The sequence below is a fragment of the Canis lupus genome, chromosome 8 (assembly GCF_003254725.2).
Source record: "Canis lupus dingo isolate Sandy chromosome 8, ASM325472v2, whole genome shotgun sequence".
Taxonomy (NCBI): Eukaryota; Metazoa; Chordata; class Mammalia; order Carnivora; family Canidae; genus Canis; species Canis lupus.
Genome location: NC_064250.1, coordinates 3775784 through 3791409, shown reverse-complemented (window position 1 = coordinate 3791409; position 15626 = coordinate 3775784). Strand labels below are relative to the sequence as shown.

Below are 15626 nucleotides of genomic sequence, written 5' to 3'. Positions count from 1 at the left end.
ATTCATGAGAGACACAGAGAGAGGCAGAAAGAGAGACAGAGACAAGAGAAGCAGGCTCCATGCAAGGAGCCCGATGTGGGACTCGATCTTGGGACCCCGGGATCACGCCCCAAGCCAAAGGCAGACACTCAACCACTGAGCCACCCAGATGTCCCACAACCCAAATCTTTGAGGAATTGAGAATAACTATCCTAATCTTACAAATATTTTGTAAAACAAAAATCAGTTCTAGAGGCAATTCAAAATGCACCTATTTACAAATCCCAAAATTCTCTCGATTATTGCAAAAGACTTGGAAATTCTTGGTCTTAGGAAACCAAAGTCATTTTTGAAAGAGCTCTTCTTTCTGCGTCCATTAAAGTTATACATTTAATTATGTCTGTGAAATGTAAACACAGCTCACAATTACCAGAGACTGAAGGAGAAAAGGCGGAAAGAGTACTTTTCAAAATAGAAACTTCTAAATGGGCTATAGTGTCCAAATGCTAGCACAGCCTCCTTAAGATTAATTGTCCATGGGAGATACAGGGAGAAAGGTAGAGACACAAGCAGAGGAAGAAGCAGGCTTCAAGCAGGGAGCACAATGCAGGCCTCAATCACAGGACCCCAGGATCACAACCTGAGCCAAAGGCAGATGCTCAGGGTGACCACTGAGTCACCCAGGCACCTTGTGTGTATGTCTTTATATGTATACATTTTACATATGAGATCTTATTCTATCCCCGATGGCATTACTAAATTAATTTGTAAGAGAGCTCTAGTTGGTTTGAAGGTGAGCACTTGTAAGATTTGAGGGTTCTAAAATTCTCAGAAAAATAGAAATAAATCCAAATGTTTTTCAAGGTCACATGATCCAGGATAATCTTCGGTAACTGAAAGTTTAAGTTCATTGGTTTAATTGACACAGGAATGTCTTTAGAGTTAACATTAAATATAAAACTTTTATTCTACCTGGGTTTACTAGCCAAGTAAGTTCATTTTATCTCTTATAAGATCTGCTGACAAAAAATAAATAGCTTAGGATGACTGATTTTGTCTAATATTTAATAGTTTTTGTAGGTAGTCTAAGCAATTCTTTTTTTAAAGAATTTATTCATGAGAGACACACAGAAACAGGCAGAGACATAGGCAGAGGAAGAGGCAGGCTCCCCATGAGGAGCCCGACGTGGGATTCGATCCCAGGACCCTGGGATCATGTCCTGAGCCAATGGCAGATGCTCAACCACTGAACCACTCAAGCATCCCAGTCTAAGCAATTCTTAAAAACAATTGAATTAAATAGATGTAAGCTAACATAAAAGTTTATAAGTGAATTTTGCAGCAATATTTATGTCTACTTAAGTAGTTTCCTCAAATCTTTTTAGGAAACTAAAACCTTTGCTAACCTAAAACCTAAAGTTAGGTGGTAAATTAACTTCATTGAATATGTACATCTCCCACTAAGATGAAATAATAAATCATTAATTGCTGAATATACATTTATCTACTTTTGGGTTCTTCTTACAGAGAAACTAAAAGATATTCAGATGTGTTGGTGCTATATTAGAAAATTTAAAAAGACATGTGCTTCTAAAATTATGAAATGTACTTATACACTTGCAAATTTAAAGAATGTGGTATAATAGGCAGTTCACAACTGAAACTAAGGTTTCTGGGGCGCCTGGGTGGTTCAGTGGGTTAAGTGTCTGCCTTGGGCTCAGGTCATGATCTTGGGAGTCCTGGGATCCAGCTCCTCATTGTCAGACTCTCTGCTTAGCAAGGAATCTGCTAGTCCCTCTGTTTCCCCCTCTACTCCCTCCACCTCTGTTCGCGTGCCCTCTCTCTCTCTCTCAAATAAATAAAAATCTTTTTAAAAATTAAAAAAAGAGAAACCCCTTCATTTGTTTCATTCAGTGGAGCTCCCCTCCACTTGCTAGATGAGATGCTGCCTGATTCAGGAATCCTTCAATAAGCCAATTCGATCTTCAAGTTTAGTCAGTTGAATTTTCTTTTCTTTTTTTTTTTTTTTTTATTATTTATTTATCCATGAGAGACACACACAGAGAGGGGGGGCGGGGCAGAGACCCAGGCAGAGGGAGAAGCAGGCTCCATGCAGGGAGCCCGACGTGAGACTCGATCCAGGTTCTCCAGGATCAGGCCCTGAGCTGAAGGCGGCACTAAACCACTGAGCCAGGCAGCCCTGGTGGCTCAGCGGTATAGCGCCGCCTTCAGCCCAGGGCCTGATCCTGGAGACCTGGGATCGAGTCCCATGTCGGGCTCCCTGCGTGGAGCCTGTTTCTCCCTCTGCCTGTGTGTCTGCCCCTCTCTCTGTTGTCTCTCTCGTATAAATAAATAAAATTTATTTAAATAAATAAATAATAAACCGCTGAGCCACCCGGGCTGCCCATGAATTTTGTTTCTTAACAGAAAGATCCATGGAGAAAGTGGCATTTTTACTGGGTTTTAAAGAAACTGAACAGGCAGAGATAAGGAGAGAACAACTAAGATGATTTGCTGTCCCCCAATATCTGTTCCCTCAGTAATCATGCCCCCAACATTTCAGCTGTGCCATTGTACACTCAGAATAAGGATTACATTTCCCAGCCTCCCTCTCAGCCAGGCATGGCCTCTTGACCAAGTTCTGGATAAAAGGATATAGCGGACATGAGGCATTCAACCTTCAGGAAGTATTCTTCAATTCGGGGAGCACCCCCTCCCTTTCTTTCTCTCCCTCCTGCTGGCTACAATGTGAAATTAATGATATAAGCTGAAGCAGCTATCTTTGACCTAAGGGAACGCTACACAATGAGAATATTGCACTATTATGTTGAAACAGTCTGAGTCCATGAAGATCATCAAGATCATACAAGAGGTGGGATGCCTGGGTGGCTCAGCGGTTGAGCTCACATGGTGATCACAAGGACCAGGATCGAGTCCCGCATCCAGCTCCCTGCATGGAGCCTGCTTCTCCCTCTGCCTGGGTCTCTGCCTCTGTCTCTCTCTCTCTCTGTCTCTCATGAATAAATAAATAAAATCTTAAAAAAAAAAAAAGATCATACAAGGGGTGCCTGGGTAGCTGAGTCAGCTAAGCATCTGACTTTTGATTTCAGCTCAGGTTGTGATCTCAGGGTCATGAGATGGAGCCCTGCCTGGGTCTCTGCACTGAATATGGAGACTACTTGAGATTCTTTCTCTCCTGCCCCCACCACTGGCACACATGTAAGCGCTCTCTCTCTCTCTCTTTCAAAAATAATAATAATAATAATAATAAAATAGAGGCGCCTGGGTGGCTCAGTCCGTTAAGCATCTGACTCTTGATTTCAGCTCAGGTCATGATTTCAGGGTTGTGGGATCAAGCCCATCAATGGGTTCTGTGTTCAGCAAGGAGTCTGCTGGAGATTCTCTCTCTCCCTCTACCTCTACCCCTCCCCTTGCTCTCTCTCCCTCTCAAAATATATAAATAAAATCTTATTTTAAAAACTTCTTTTCCATTAAAAATAGTAATAATAATATTAAAATAAAAATAAAGACCATGTGAGACCCACTGTGATCTCGTTTAAGCCACTGTTATATTTATGTCTTAGGTTGGGCTGCCTGCCACAGATCCTGAGACCAGGCTTCACTTCAAGTGAACTATTTTTTTTTTTTAGATTTTATTTATTTATTCATGAGAGACAGAGACACAGGCAGAGACAGAAGCAGGCTCCCCACAGGGAGCCCAATGCGGGACTCGATCCCAGGACCCCAGGATCATGCCCTGAGCCGAAGGCAGACGCTCAACCACTGAGCCACCCAGGCGTCCCCCAAGCAAACCATTAAATGCCTCCAGGAGGAATAAGTAAGGGATTTGGGGAAGCAAAGCAGAGATGGAAAGGAAGACAAGGGTGTCCTTTCAGCAAAGTGCCAGCCTCAAGCTGATCCTGAAAGGGAGCTCTGATACACAAATTACACCTCAGAGTTTGTCCTAATTTGAGATGACGGACTGGACTTTTGTCCTTCTTTACTAGTTCAGCTAAAGCCTGCCCCAGGCCCTCTGCATGTCCAGAAGCTATGGGAAATGATAAACAAGTCCAAGGGGATCTGATACCAACTCAAAAGGCCTCTTACTCTGGGTTTTTGATCACTTGTAGCTGAACCTAATTCTCACAAGTACCAAAGCCATTCCAGCAGAGGGGAGAGTGTAAAGTGCACTGAGCCTAGGGGAAAAGAGTGTATATCAAGGTATAGGAAAGGAAGAAATAGAAAACAAAGTTGGGAAACCAAATTTTAGTCATTTGGACTATGGAAGGCTTAAAATGCCTGGCCAAGGAGGACCTTTGAACAAGATGATTCAAAAAATGAATCTGGTGATGATGTGTGGGATGAACTGGAATGAGACTCATGTGGTGTAATGCCCATTATTCGGTCATATTTGTAGTCCAGGCAAGAGGTGACTCAAGCCCAGGTGATGGTTCTGAGAAGGGAAAGGAGCAAAAATGATTGCAAAGCCTTATAAAGACTCGGTCTTTCTAATTGCTTTGATGTGGGAAGCAGGGGACAGAGGATCTAAGCATGAGGCCGGGCCTGGGTTCCAGCCTATGTAAACACCACCCTGGGAGAAGGATGATGTCACCAACAGAAATGGGTAGCTGAGGAAAAGGAAGGAATTTGAGAGGAAATATGAATTCTTCCTTTTGGATATGGTGGTTTTGAGAGAAAGGGAAGCTTGTAATTGGAGCTGCTCAGCAGATAGAAATTCAAGGCTGAAGAGTCCTGCATGGCAGCTATGGATTTGGGCCACAGACAATACATAAGTGAACAAGCATGACTGTGTTCCAAAAGAGTCTTTATTCTTTTTTAAGATTTTATTTATTTATTCATGAGAGACACAGAGAGAGGAGAGAGACACAGGCAGAGGGAGAAGCAGGCTCCCTACAGGAAGCCTGATACAGGACTTGATCCCGGGACTCCGTGACCTGAGCCAAAGGCAGATGCTTAACCACTGAGCCACCCAGACACCCCTCCAATAAAAACTTTAATTATGGACACTGAAGTTTCAATTTTTTATAAAGTTCATGTGCAATGAGTTATTTTTTTCTTTTTTCAACTATTTAAAAATGTAAAAAAGGTGGGGGAGGGGATTGATGACAGAGTGCATCTGGCTGGCTCACTTGGCAAAGCATGCAACTTTTGATCTCTCGGTCTTGAGTTCAAGCCCGATTTTGGGTGTAGAGCTTACTTTAAAAATATGTTTTTAATAAATAAAAGTGTAAAAACAAAATTCTTAGGTCATAGAGAAATAGGTGGCAGCCAGACTTGGCCTAGGAGCTGTAGCTCATCTTGCTGCGGCCTCCTGATTTCGGCTTTAGCAGCAGCTGAAGAACACCTCCTTGGAGACACTAGCAGAGCCACGAGTGCTTGCCCCCAGGGGTCCACACAACTGTCACAGTGCATCCTCATTCTGTGGTCTGAGAAGTAGCCAGGAGGCTGCTCCACTCAGCCCAGAGGTTCTGGCAACACTACCTCTTCTCTCTGTTCCTCCAGCTCAGGGTTAATAATGCTTCTGGCAGTTACCACCTCTAATCACCACAATGCCTGTTTGCTCTCCCAATCCTCCAACACTGGACTATCAATTCTCTGTACATACCCCCTGTTTGGAGTGCCTTCCATAGAATCATTTTCTTGGCTAGGCCCAGAATGACACAGAAATCATTGTGTTTTGGTGGGGGGGAAGAAGAGAAGAAAGCCAAAAAAGGAGCCAGAGAAGCAGGAGGCAAAGTAGGTATGTTTTGAAACTGAAGGGAAAAGAGGTTTGGGAAGATGGGCATGGTGAGCCGCTGAGAGAGGAGGAAGCTTGAGAAAAGGCTGATGAATACAGGACCAGGAAGAACTGCCAAACCTTCCAGAAGCATCTTCTGGGGGTGGCAGAGGTAGGAGTGAGGTAGCTCCATCTTGGGAGAGTATGAAGGGCAGGAAGATTGAGGAGAGGAGTTGATGTGGTACCTGGGCCCCTTACCCACGCAGGAGATAAAAATAGAGACAGTGATGCCCATGTCAGGACTGTTGGTTACCTCTGCAAACACATGGGACCCATGGAGTGGCCACCTGCCCTCCTCCAATAACCCACCCCGTGCTGTGCCCCCAGCCCTTCCCCTGACAACAACACATCTGGGCAACTGGCCAAGGGTCCCTTGCTTCTGCAGATGGCCTCCTGATGAACTCTTCCTTTGAAACAGACACATCAAGTTAACAAATGTTTGGCCATTCTACTCTAAGGAAATTCTGGTTGACCTGATTGATTTATGAGCCTGCTTTGCAGAAATTGACTGAGCTGAGATTGGAACTGAGAAGAATTCTTGCAGTTGTACAGAAGGGACCAGGGGTCAAGGGAACCACTGTGATGATACCCTAAGATCTCCCCTGTTTGCCATGCTGGCGCCATCTTGTATACACATGATAGAAGTACAACTATGTCACTGGGTGGCACCTTCACAGAATCAGCAATAACCTTCCCTTGCACCTCACTTTTCCCAACTTCCAATCACCTACATCCATTCAAGAGCTCCACGCCCCCATATCACCCCTGTCTTGGAAAAAATCCCATAAATACTCAGCTCCCCTTATCCTCAAGAAGGTGGATTTGAGAAATTATCTCCTGACTCCTTGCTTGGTGCCCTGCAGTAAAACTTTCTCTCTGCCACAAAACCGCTGTCAGTGTTCAGCTTACTGAGCATCCAGCAATGGCTCCTTGTCCAATAACACCCTTGTGGGTAGGCAAGCATGGGCAGATTACTATTGGCCACCTCTCAGGCCCTGCAGAGGGCTGACTACAGCATGACAGCCAGGGACACCCTGCAAGAGCTGTCATAGCAGGTGCACAGGGCTAGGGGTGTTTTCAAGGTCTTCATGACTTAGAAATCCAGCAACTGTTTATTCAGATCCTCTTATGTGCCAGGTACTTCTGTAGGTGCTAGGGAGTGCAGTGAGTTTAAAGATACCTGTTCCAGGCAGCCTGGGTGGCTCATCAGTTTAAGCGCCTGCCTTCGGCCCAGGGCGTGATCCTGGAGTCCCAGGACCGAGTCTCGTGTCGGGCTCCCTGCATGGAGCCTGCTTCTCTCTCTGCCTCTCTCTCTCTCTCTCTACCATGAATAAATAAATAAAATCTGTAAAAAAAAAAAAAAAAAAAAAAAAAAGGATATCTATTCCTTTGGGCACCTGGCTGGCTCAGTCAGTAGAGCATACAACTCTTGATCTTGGGTTGTAAGTTTAGGCCACATGTTGGGTGTAGAGATTTCTTAAAAATAAAAATTTTAAAAGAATCAAATTAAGGGTGCCTGGGTGGCTCAGTCAGTTAAGCATCTGCCTTCAGCTCAGATCATGATCCCACAGTCCTGGGATGGAACCCCACATAGGGTTCCCTACTCATCGGGGAGCCTACTTCTCTCTCTACCCCACCTTTCCCCTGCTCATGCTTTCTCCCTCTCTCTCTTTCAAATAAATATAATACTTTTAAAAACTAATAAAAATTAGTTAATTAAACTAAAACTCTATTCCTTTAAGGAGCTTACATTCCTGTGGAGGGAGACAGGCAATCAAAGAAACACGAAGGGCAGGGCCCGAGAAGTGCTCTGAAAAAAAAAAAAAAAATACAGCAAGGTGAGTGAGGCAGGAAATGTGGGATGGAGTGCTTGTTTCATACTGGGCCAGGTGGGGCAAAAGATGACAAGGCAAAAAGTGAGCAGAGGCCTGGAGGAAATGTGGAGAGTACAGAATGTTCTGGAGAGCAGTGAAAATTAAGGTAGAGTCAGGAGACAGGGTGTTTGGTGTAGTTCAGGAAACAGCAAGGAAACCAGTGGCTACCAGTAGCCACTCTGTAGCTACAGTGAACAGACTGACAAGAAGGATAGAAATTAAGTCAAGGAGGGCCAGGCTTCCAGTCCATGATGAGGATTTCAGCTGTTGCTCTGAGTGGAGGTTTGGAGCTGAGTAGTGATGCATCTGATATTCACTGAAAAAGGTTGCCTGTGACCACAGTGTGGAGAAGACACTGTAGGGGGTCAGGATGATCCCTCCATTCTTAGAACAATGTTTCTAAAATAGGAATAAAAAATTAGAGAGCAAAAGGGAGCACCTGGGGACTCAGTTGATTAAGGCCCACATTGGGCTCCTTGTTGGGCATCGAGCCTGCTTAAGATTCTCTCCTACTCTCCCTGCCCTCTAGCTCTGCTCGCTCTCTCACTCTCTCTCAAAAAAAAAAAAAAAAAGGCAACCCCCACAAACACAGGCTGGTGCTCAACTGGCTGGGTGCCAAAAATAATAGAAGAAAAGCTGTACGTCAGAGTTGGCTACACCCTAAACATAAATTAGTAGTCATGCCATGTAACAAACAGGTAATCCCGGAATATGTGACATCTGACCCATAAAGACTAAGATGCTGACTCTGTGCCATGGCTGGAATACACAGGGCCCTGAACCGCACAGTTGCCTTATGTTTGAATGCTTCCCACCTGCCCGGCAGCCCAGACCTGTTTCTTCCATAGGTGCTTTCTCCCAGTGTTTTCCCCTCTCTCCTGGCTGGGCTTGTAACGCTGTCATTCATTCAGCAACTACCATGTGTAAAATGTAATGAGGAGCACCACGGGAGAGTCTCTGATAAGAACTTGAAGCTTGAATCTTTTATTAATTGTACCTCGAGAACTGTGTCTGCTGTGGGTACAAATCTCTCTCGTTACCCCCTTCTGGTTCATCCTCTCATGGAGGGCTTTTCTCTCACCCATGGGACATATGCCCTGCCAGACAAAGGTCTCCCCTGCAGCTGAAAATCACAGGATTCTATCTGGGTCAGGCCCGACAGCCTAGTCTCAATCTGCACACAAGTGAAGATATTCAGGCCCAGGGTGGGCAGAATCGTGCAGGGAACCAAGGAGTCTTTACCTTCTCCCCTCTTACCTCAGGCTCAGGTGCTACATGTTGGAGCAAGGCCAAAGTGTAAGGGACTCACAGCCGGTCCTTGTCACCTTTCCTTGTAGGTAATGGAGAAGGAAGTCCCTGAAGAGTCCTGGATCCAGAAAGAATGAAACCTTGAAGCAAGGGACATTGAGTGGCTGAGTCGCACCAGAATACTTGAGCCAGTTTCTACCCTGCAGAGAGGCAGGAACAGGTCCCTTCTCCAGAGCTTGGAGATCCCAGCCCTGAGGATTCCCAAGGGTCTGTGGCTCTGTGTCCAGCCTCCTGCTCTAGAGCTCCAGACAGAGCCCTGTGCGCTAGACACAACCAGCCAAAGACTCTGAGAGACCACAGGGGCTAGGGACAAAGCCCCTAGCCCAGAAATTGTGGCCAAGAGCTGCGTGGCCTCTAACTAGCAGGAGCTAGAGGCAGGGAAGAAGGGGAGGCCAGAAACAAGGACTGCTGGACCAGACAAGTGTCACCCACTCTGCCAGGCTCTTCCCTGGCTATGCAGCTTAATTCTCTTCACACTTGTTAGGCATGACTATGCCCAACAGAACAGATAAGAAGAAATCTGGGTCTCAGACTGGTCCCATATCTTGTCCAAAGACGACACACACTACAGACTCCAGAGCCAGTGCAGACTCCTGTGCTGCTGAGAAGAGCCCCCTGGAGCCTTTTCAAGGGCCCTAACCACCTGTGTGGAGCCTGTGGACAAACTCAGACCTAATATCTAAGTCGTGTCTATCATGAAGAGTTATTGGATAGTTGAATGTCAAGTGACTTCACAATACCCCACCCCCACCATCATCAGCACCCCACACCCCTGCCCCAGGGGCCCCAGGCCTTCTGCCCTTCCCATCCTAAACTGGCCAGATCCCAAACCCAACTGATAATGGGTTTTACTAGCATGAGTGCATTCCAAAGAGAGGAGGGTCCAGCCCAGTTGGAGCTACCACAGTGACCAGAAGCTCACTCCTCTAGTGCACTGGGCTTCTTTCTTTGTCTCACTCCCACCAATACTCTCTCTTTTTTCTTTCTTTCTTTGTATTTTTTTCAAGATTTTTAAAAATTTATTTATTCATGACAGACACAGAGAGAGGCAGAGACATAGGCAGAGGGAGAAGCAGGCTCCTCGCAGATCGATCACCAGATCCAGATCACGCCCTGAGCCCAAGACAGACACTCAACTACTGAGCCACCCAGGCATCCCTCTCTCTTCTTTCTGCAGCAGATTCCCACACCGGTGGAGCCTAGCATAAGGAACAGTCCCCATTCGACACAGTTTTGCTGCGCCCCCACACCTCTCTCCCCTCTCCCTGGTTGCCTCCTCCTCACCAGGGCACCAATTTGGCTGGAATAACTTGAGCTTTGAGTTTCAGAACGAGTCCAGAAAACCCAGTAGCCCAGTATAATCTTTGGTTTCTTATTGTTCCTCAGGCTTTGCTTAGCACCAAATTGGGATCCCTGCCCTCTAGGCCAAGGGGTCGGGGAATGGGGGAGCAGCAGAACCACAAATAACACAATGTAAGAAACCCCAGAGCTGCCCTAGGCATAGAGTCCCATGTTCTGCTTGGAGAGTGGCCCGCACCACTGCACGGGGCTGCTCAGTCCTCGCTAAAGGGTGAAGTCAACTTCACCTTCTCCATGTCTCACATGATGACCAGGCTGCAGCTTGCTGCCTATTCCAGGCTCACTGGAAAGCTATGAAGCAAAGAACAGACCGGACAGGTAAGTGTGCTTGTATAAGCAGAGATTCTTTAGGGTGGGGTGGAGGTGACCTCATGGTGTGAAAGCCCTTGTTTTTCCGCCTAACACTTGTGCCAGAGCACATTCTGATCTCTATGGTCACCCAAGAGCAGCCTTGCCCAGGAGGCCCTGGAGCCTAACCAGCAGAACTGGGTCTGTGGCTGCCAGGCCCGGGAAGGACTAGCACAAGGGCAAGGGAGGAAAGGGTGGGGCCCCTGCAGGCTCCATGGGCCAGATGGAGGAAGCACTTTACCTGCAAAGGAATTTCACAGGTGTGGAAATCCGCCCATGCTGCTTCTCAGCACACAGCATTTTGAACAGTCGTTCCCAGTTTTCTTCAAAGATGTCACTTCTAAAATATTTTTTTGATTTTTCTATTTTCACCAGAGAGAGTCAACTAGGTGCAAATGTGCCTTTACCAGGTGCTCACCTCCCATTTAATAAGGAAGTTCTTTGCGAAGAAGCAGTTGAAGCTTCAGGGGGTGAAAATCTGATCCAAAAAACAAGACGAGTTAACTAACGAGTCCAGAGCGAACACCAGGAACCAGGAAGCCTGAAGCAGAACGTCCCATGCAGACCTAAGTGGGAACATTATGGTTCAACCCTGCTGCCTTCTTCCCTTCGCCTGGCTGCCAAACCCCTATCTTCATGTACAAATGGAGAAACCATTATCATGAGATAAAGGGAATACTAATGTGGGATTTAGGAATGCTCTTGATATTTCCTTCCTATCTGATGACTGTGGCCTTGACTCTTCGCCTCTCCAAGCCCCCAGCTTCAAAATCCCAAAATCCTCACCTCTCAGATGCACATGCACAGGGGCTATGGCTTAGTGCAAGTGGTGGTGAGGGAAGACTCAGAGCGGCACACTGGCAGAAAACAATTGGTTTCCTCTAGCTCTTGTGTGTCCTCCCCCTGCCACTACCCATGGCTCAGAGGTATGGGTTTCAAGCCTGCTGGTCTGGGACCAGCCTGCCTTCCCCTGATTCTCTGCTCCCATGCCAGTCATTTAAAGCACACAAACATGCAGACCTCAGTGTGAGGCAGGGTATCTCGGTGTGCACCCAAATCTAGTGCAGCCCTGCTGACTGCTCAGGTGGTTAGAGGGCTGCCCAGCCTCCCTCCCTGATCCCAGACCACTCTAGGGAAAACTCAAGCTCTTTCTCCCAGCTCCAGGGGATGATACAGAGGGTCCAGCTCCTTAGCACAACCCCCAGGACCATCTATGTTTACCACACTAAGCTGCTCCCCCACAATACCCACAGAAACCAAATGAAATGGGCTGAGGAGGGATGAGAGGGTACTACAAAATGCTGGACTTGGAGGCATGTGAATCCCCCTTTCAGAATCTCACACACACAAAAAAAATACTGTCCTCTCCCCAAGGGAGGGGTAGGGAACAGATACCCATGCCCCACTTGCCCATTTTTGGGGGGGTCCCTTGGTTCATGGACCCCAGGTTAAAAATCCCTGCTCCATAGTGGCCTCGGTCCCACAGAGAGTGTAGAGAAAGAAGCAGAACTGTGTTCTCAAACATCTCTTTCCCTTTTCAGCAAGCCAAACCTGGGAGTTGCAAGAAGCGGGAGGGGACAACCATCCAGAACATTCTGGAATCACAATCTGAGGAGCAGAGGGGAGCTGTGTGTGAAGCCAGCAGTGGCCAGCAGAGGAAATGCAGGGTCTGGCTGCAGGCCATTCGTACCCTAGCTCCCACCATCAGGATCTCTGGCCCCATCCTGACCCCTGGTGGCTGCCCATGGATGAGGCGGGCACTCTTCCCCAGCTCCACCCTGCCTGGTCGCAGAATAACAGGAAAAATGAATCCCGCACCCCACAGTTTGTGGCTAGGGTCCCCAGGAAGCACCAGCATGTTTCCTGGGGGTCCCTCAGGAGGGTTTAGCCCACTGCAGTCCCCAGGTGCCTCCTTTGTATAAGTCCAGCAACCGATCAAACAAATGTATATAAAGAAAGCACCTGTCATGTTGGCAAAAGGTGTGTTAACAGAAGGTGTGTGTTGTGTGTGTGTGTGTGTGTGTGTGTGTGTGTAACTAAAGGTCAGTGCAGGTCAGGGTGCAATAAGACCAGCACTCTCGTGCACAATTGATGAGAGTACAAATTTGTACAACCCTTATGCAAGTGATTCAAGCAAAAGAAATCCAAAATCTTACAAAGTATTTCTACTCTCTGGCTCAGTGAGTCTACTGTTAGGAATCTGACTTCCAAAAATCAATACTCAAATAACATGATACTCAGAATTTGAAATATATGGGAAAGGAAAAAACAAGATGAGCCAAGCATGATAATTGCTGAGGCTAAATGATGAGTACATCAGAGTCCTTTATTTTGGTTTTTGGGGTGTTTGGTCTACTTTGGTATACATTTGAAATTTCCCATGATAAACATTTTTAAAATCAGGGGAATACCTGGGTGGCTCAGTGGTTGAGCGTCCACCTTTGGCTCAGGTCGTGATCCCAGGTTCCTGGGATGGAGTCCCACATCAGGCTCCCTGCAAGGAGCCTGCTTCTCTCTCTGCCTATGTCTCTGCCTCTCTCTGTGTGTCTCTCATGAATAAATAAAATCTTAAAAAAAAAAAAAAGCATCAGAGATACAAAGATTTGTATCAAAGATATTAATTTTTTTTAAAGATATTAATTTTTTATCACAAACCTGCACAAATGGCATAAAAAGTGCTATCCTGGGATGGTTAAACAGAACACACTGCATCCAAACAGTGGAATATTATGCAGCCATTAAAAATTCCAGGATGCTTTAATCCATGGAAAAATGCTTAGGCTGTAATGCAAAGCAAATAAGTAGGAAACAAAATTGCATGTGCAGTATTTAATTATGTTAAATAAACAGGGCATACAAGGAAGACAATATAAAAATACACTAACATGTTTCTTATACAGTGAGACTAGGGGTGATTTCTATTCTTGATATTGTCCTTTATTTTCTTAGTTTTACAATAAGCACGTTTTACTTTTATAAACAGGCACCCAAATTGCCTTTGTTGGAATATATACCAACTTGGGAGTTTGAGCTATACTCAACTCCAAGGACTCCCATATGTTAGCTATGCAACATTGAGTAAATTAACATCTGGGTCCCAGACTCCTCACCTATAAAACCTATAGGCACCTATAATGCCAACCTATTTTTCAAGCCACCACTTACTGGGTATTTACTATGCATTAGGCACTATGCCCTGTGGGTCTTCCTTTATATATAATCCCAACGCTATTCATACATGATTATTTCAGTCCTCACAACAAGCTCTAGAGCTGATTAGCGTGTTTCCCTCTTAGAGCTCTGCATACTGCAGCTCAGGAAAGTTAGGGGTTCCTCTAGCTAATAAGCAGTATGGTCGGGATTCAGACATAGGTCTGTCCATTTCTGAAAGCCCAGTTCTCAGCCTCCAGCCTGGGCTGCTTAGTTTCATTGGAGCACTGAGGCAGTAACACAGGCGCAGTGCCACACACAGCTTCTGGTTCTAAGCACAGAGATGCTCTACTCCTTCTGGATTCCCTTTTCTATGACCCCAGCATAATGGTAAATTGTGGCAAAACCAGTGCACTCTCAAAAAAAAAAAAAAAGTGTCTCTGCCTTAAAAGAAGGGATGACAGGACCTATAGGGACAGACCAGATTGGGACTGGAAGGAAGACTGCCTCATCCAGTGGGGTGGCAGGGACCGTGCGCCCAAGTTCCAGGGGAGTTCTGTTAGTGATTTCTTCAGCTCTACGCATGGGTTTGCAGCCCAGAATTCAGTACAGAGTCATCCCTACCTTCCACCTACCCCTCCCATCCTTTCTCCCTAAAGATAGGGCACAGGTCTCACCTAGCCTATAGATTGCTTTTCTTTTATTGTCCACCCCCCACCCCCCACCCCATTCCCCCACTCCCCCACCCACCACTCCCCCCACCCCCCCACAGAAAACACAGGCCTGAATATTTCAGCAGGAGCAATGTGATAGAGCTCGGCCTGCTCCAGAATCCCTTCTGGATTCATCTCAAATGTCTCTTTCCCTAGGGAGCCAGCCTAAGTTAGTTTTCATCCCTACTCCCTATTTCTACCCTCAGACTAACTACGCTAGAGTTGCCTGATAGTCATGTCTGTTTCACTAGGAAGCTCCATGAGGGTGAGACTGTATCTCCAGCGCCTGCAGTGTGCCTGGTACACAGTAAAGTATGTAAATGTTTGCTAAAGGGAGGGAGGGACGAAAGGAGGGAGGACTTCCCCACCCTCAGTCTTAGCCCAAGTAGACCCACAGCTGCCTTGTTCTGTGCAAAGCACTTTGAAGATGTGGTCCCTGCCCCAGAGACTTAACATACATTTCTCTAATTTTGATCCACCTTTAGGAAAATAAATTTCAAGGGACGTTGCTGTTTATTCCAAACCTCACTCTCTTTATTTTGCTAATATACTCAAAATAGAGTTCCGGAGTCTGAGGGAGGTTCCCAAGTGTATGGAATCCTGGGAGGAGTTACAGGACTCAGAGGTCTAACATCTAGTGTTCTAATCCTAGCTTTGCCATCTCTGCTGTGTGACTCTAGTGAGTGGCTTTCCTCTCTGGGCCTCAGTTCTCTTTGTACAATGATGGAGGGGATCAGACTTTGTAGGAAAATGAAAGCAATTGAGTACATCTGACTACTGATCGCGGCATGTGTACTTGGACGGTGTCTTCCCTCCTGAATGCCGAGGAGCGGGATGGATGCAGCATCTCACCCATAAGCTGAGAGGCAGGGAAGACAGTATGTGCCTGCTTCTGTCTGTAAACAATGAGGCCCAGGGTGTGCTGCCCCTCTTGGGAATGGCTGGAAGGGTGGTGGGCTGGAGGGGCCTTGGTACAATAGAGGCCCCCTAATATGTCTCTGTGTCTTAGCTTCTAGGTTTGCAAATGCTCCGAAGCCCCAAAGTCTTCATGTCGCTACCAAGCATGACCCCCCCCCTTCCCCCTTGAAAAACAATACA

The 15626-nt window shown here is 46.4% G+C and overlaps 1 protein-coding gene across 4 annotated transcripts in view; it reads right to left on the bottom strand.

Annotated features, from left to right (window-relative positions):
- Positions 1–7067, bottom strand: part of DHRS2 (dehydrogenase/reductase 2) — a 34407-nt gene extending 27340 nt beyond the window's left edge. For 2 of the 4 annotated variants that reach the window (XR_007412667.1, XM_049113591.1), the window contains exon 1: positions 6957–7065. The gene's annotated coding sequence lies outside the window, so the exon portion shown is untranslated. Of the gene's footprint in view, positions 1–6956 lie in introns of all 4 variants that reach the window. The other 2 variants (XM_035719710.2, XM_049113592.1) reach the window with 2 other exon arrangements.
- Between the last annotated feature and the right edge of the window lie 8559 nt (positions 7068–15626).